This window comes from Bubalus bubalis, chromosome 23 (assembly GCF_019923935.1).
Source record: "Bubalus bubalis isolate 160015118507 breed Murrah chromosome 23, NDDB_SH_1, whole genome shotgun sequence".
Classification (NCBI taxonomy): Eukaryota; Metazoa; Chordata; class Mammalia; order Artiodactyla; family Bovidae; genus Bubalus; species Bubalus bubalis.
In genome coordinates this window covers 11,973,778-11,978,425 of record NC_059179.1, presented here as the reverse complement: position 1 = coordinate 11,978,425, position 4,648 = coordinate 11,973,778, and the positions used below count along the sequence as shown (strand labels likewise).

General features: G+C 43.5%; 1 non-coding gene across 1 annotated transcript; it reads left to right on the top strand.

The window, feature by feature from the left end:
• Positions 1 to 854: 854 nt before the first annotated feature.
• Positions 855 to 926, top strand: TRNAC-GCA. Its single transcript has one exon. It is a non-coding gene; the product is annotated as a tRNA-Ser (tRNA).
• The last annotated feature ends 3,722 nt before the right edge of the window (positions 927 to 4,648 follow it).

The window sequence follows — 4,648 nt, the reverse complement described above, 5'->3', positions numbered from 1 at the left end:
AGGTGGGCAGGGTGGCGTGGGGCATTGCCCTGGAGAAGAACTTTGGATCTGGGGAGGAAATGAGCCCAAAGTATAACAGCTTATTTCATCTTGACATTTCTGAGTTTCAACTTGTGTTAAGGCTTTCCCCCCGCATATACTATGATCCCTTTTGTGAATTTCACTTCCTCTGCTATTTCTTAAAAGCCAGTGGGTTTGGGCTTCATATTTCTACACATAGGCCTCTTCAGAAATTTCTTCTGTTCCTAGAACATTATTTGGGAAGATCCCCTGGAGAAGGGAAAGGCTACCCACTCCAGTATTCTGGCCTGGAGAATTCCATGGACTGTATAGTCCATGGGGTCGCAGAGTCAGACACGACTGAGCAACTTTCACTTCACTTAGAACATTAATTACTCCAAGTTGATGATGCCTAAATCTTTATTTCCAGCAAAATCTTTGTCTCCTGAGGTTCAGATCCAAAAATCTAGATGCTTCATGGACATCTCTGAATATCTCACAAGCCCTCATATTTCCACATCCAGTCCTGAACTATACTTCCCCCTGATTATTGTAATCACCCAAGCCAGGCATCTGGGCATGACAAGAACCGCTTCCCTTTTCCTATCAACCAATCAACCTGCCAGACACACACCTGTCTCCAGAGTCTTTCTCAGGGACTTTCCTCCCCTTCCTTTCCAACATGTTAGCCCATCTCAGCTCAAGATTCATCCTGCCATAACTGACTTCATCAACATTCTGCCTGATCACACTGTTAATAGTTTCCTTACCCTTCAGATCATCCTCTTTCACATGGCCCTAGCCTTAGAGAAGTTTCTCTTTTATAACACATATAATTTATAGACTTATAGGCTTCCCTGGTGGCTCAGAGGATAAAGCGTCTGCCTGGAAAGCAGGAGACCCGGGTTCAATCCCTGGGTTGGGAAGATCCCCTGGAGAAGGAAATGGCAACCCACTCCAGTATTCTTGCCTGGAGAATCCCATGGGCAGAGGAGCCTGGCAGGCTACAGTCCACAGGGTCGCAAAAAGTCAGACATGACTGAGAGACTTCACACACACACACAATTTATAGACATTCAGTTCAACTCATGTGCTCAGTTATGTCTGACTCTGCCACTGTAGCTCACCAGGCTCCTTTGTCCATGGGATTTTCCAGGCGAGAGTTTAGAATGGAACGTGTTACCATTTCCTCCTCCAGAGGATCTTCCTGACCCAGGAATCAAACCCACATCTTCTTTGCCTCCTGCATTGGCAGGCAGATTCTTCACCACTGTGCCACCTGGGAAGCCAACAATTTATATATTATATATAACTAAGCTATATGAAGGAGAAGGCAATGGCACCCCACTCCAGTACTCTTGCCTGGAAATTCCCATGGACGGAGGAGCCTGGTAGGCAGCAGTCCATGAGGTCGCTAGGAGCCGGACATGACTGAGCGACTTCACTTTCACTTTCACTTTTCCCTTTCATGCATTGGAGAAGGAAATGGTAACCCACTCCAGTGTTCTTGCCTGGAGAATCCCAGGGACAGAGGAGCCTAGTGGGCTGCCGTCTGTGGGATCGCACAGAGTCGGACACGACTGAAGTGACTTAGCAGCAGCAAGCTATATGAAATAGCAAGAAATTAGGATCATACCAAATAAATGGATTGAGAAGTGTGGCAGATTGAATTATTGGCCCCAATTCTGTACCCATGTGTTATATGGCTTTGCAATCCTCCACTACAAGCAGAGTGTAATCCTCACCTTTTGATTTCCAGCTCAGCCACAGGATCTGTGCCTCTGAGTAAATGAGGGTAGAAGTAAGATGACAACTCACCTTGCTACCCTTTACAAGAATATTTAGAATCTTTCATTTTATTATTAGAAAATTTTATCGTTTCAAATTAGTATCTGGGGGGGAGGAGGGGAATAAAAAGAAGAAAGAGACTGTAATTACCACCAAAGAAACCATTACTGGTTGTGGAAATTCAAGCATCAAGTAGTGTTTTTTTCCTCCAGTATTCCCATAGCTACAGAGATCAGTCATTCAGTCGTGTCCGACTCTTTGTGACCCCATGAATCGCAGCACACCAGGCCTCCCTGTCCATCACCAACTTCTGGAGTTCACTCAGACTCAAGTCCATCGAGTCAGCGATGCCATCCAGCCATCTCATCCTCTGTCGTCCCCTTCTCCTCCTGCCCCCAATCCCTCCCAGCATCAGAGTCTTTTCCAATGAGTCAACTCTTCACATGAGGTGGCCAAAGTACTGGACTTTCAGCTTTAGCATCATTCCTTCCAAAGAAATTCCAGGGCTGATCTCCTTCAGAATGGACTGGTTGGATCTCCTTGCAGTCCAAGGGACTCTCAAGAGTCTTCTCCAACACCACAGTTCAAAAGCATCAATTCTTCAGCGCTCAGCCTTCTTCACAGTCCAACTCTCACACTCATAGCTACAATTATCTGCAAATTGATCCTACTCAACACAAAAGCTATGGAATCCAGGAATCCCTATCTTTCTCTATGCTCTAAACAATAGAAAAAAGAGAAAAGTAGGTGAGAGTGGTGACAGGTTGGAGGATAGAGAACAAAAGAGAAGAAATATAAGAAGCCTGTCCTGAAGGCTGGCCACCACATTGGAAAAGGTAAATGTCTTCTCATGAGTCTTAAGGGTAGGCTCTTTTCTATTCTTACTTTCTTTTCTTATACTAACACTCTGACAACCAGTGTCTTCTGTAGAGTTGGCCTCTGAAGGATGAATATCTTGTGTTGTACATTTCAGGCTTCTCTGGAGGGCCCTGTGGAGCCTCCCACTGAAGAGTCCCAAACATGGGAACTTTAATTCTGGTTCATCCTCTCTCATCATTGCTCCAGTGTCTCCCACCAGTGGTCAATATCATAGCCTATGCTGCTGAGGTTCCTACACCCAGAAAGCATCCCCTCTTGCTGAGGACAAACAAACTTGACCAAGCTACCTTCTGCTGTGTCTTCCCAACCCTTGGAAAACTCACGCTTCCTTGACATACCAAGGGTCAGCAAGCAGGCGCTCTACTGCCGTCCCACCTCTCGACCCACCTCCTTGCTGCAGGTCTTACTTCCCCTCCTCAGACAGGCAGAGAAACATAAGAGCAAGTTGTCACAATGAGGAACAAGAGTAATCCAGCCTTTCCTTCCTGAAAACACCAACTCTCTTTGCAGATGATCTCTTGGAGTGCACCCCCTCCGTTCTGGGGAGGAGAGGGGAGAGGGAGAATTTCCCCACATTTCAAAGGACTGTGATGATGCTTCTCCTCACCCCAGGCTTCTTTCACAGACCAGGAAGGCCGTGGTGATTAGACGTAATGGGGCTGATTTGACTACTTCTTCATAAACAAACCCTATAAAGCAGAAACCCTATAAAGTTTCTGCTTCAACTCTAGGCCGTTCATTTGCATCTCTCTCTAGAATGTGGGAGTATTTAGTGACTTTAGTTTTCAGTTTGGGCCCTCTTTGAATGACATAGGAACAGTTTCTTTCAAGTTGAGAATAAATAATATTCAATCAGCTATGTAAAAGAATCAGATCTGATTTAGACTAAGACTTTCTGTGTACCTTATCTTCTCTTTCTCCTTCTATGACATTTTACAATGTTTCTCTGACATTTGGACAAGGGATTTCAAGTCTACCTGAGAGCCTCCTTTGGTGACTGAAGTTATCAAGGAAGGTAAATTGTATCTCAGATAATCTCAGATAGCAAATTATGTGATTCTCCCTGGCTACTTGGAAAACTGTAGTGATCACTGCAAGACCAGTTGTATGCTTTGTGGAAAAGTGAGTCTTGATCAACTAGCAATGCCTTTTGGGGTACAGGTTGGAGGGAAGAGGCAACAGTCATATTGAATATTTGCTGGCCATGATATATATGCTTCTTATATTACAAGGGAAATTTCCTTGCTTAGTTTATCTTTTTTCCTTTGTAAAAAGGATTTTTCTAAAATTTCAGGGCCAGCATATATGTGAGTTATTTGTACTGGCATAGTTCCTGTCCCTGATTCTGTGCCCACCAGCACCTATAGTTTTTTACCTCCAAATTTTTGCCCAAAAATTCCTTTAACTTTTATTTCAAACAGAATTATACTTTCAGCGTACCTTCAGGCTGAATGCTTAGATCCAAATAAAATTCAATCAAGTCACAAAGAGTGTCTAAAATGATGTTCCAATTATCTTGCACAAGATTGTCAATTATGAGGTCTATGAATAATTCCTCCTCATCGAAAGCTTTATTTCACCTTGACTTCAGTCTGGAGTTTGTTTCAACCTATCTCTGAGTTCCTCTTAAAGGGAATGTTACCATATAAATATAAGCCCCAGAAAGCAAAAAATTTGTAAGACTTCCCCTTAAAGTGTTGAAGAAGATACAGGTTTCACTATAATAGGTTTTAAGCACTCCAATATTAGAGCTAAGTGGGCAAAATAGTGTGACATCAATTTCCAAAGTGCTTCAGAATTAGGGAAATACTACTTATCAACCTCTTGTCCTCAGAATCAGATAGCAACCTTGCTGTCTTTTCCCTCCATGTGATAGCTAGTTCCCTTAGCAACCTAAAGATGTTAAACAATATTTTCCTTCCTGCCATGCACTTCTTTTCTTCTCACATCTTTCCTAGTGGAGAGAGTCTTTGATATGAGA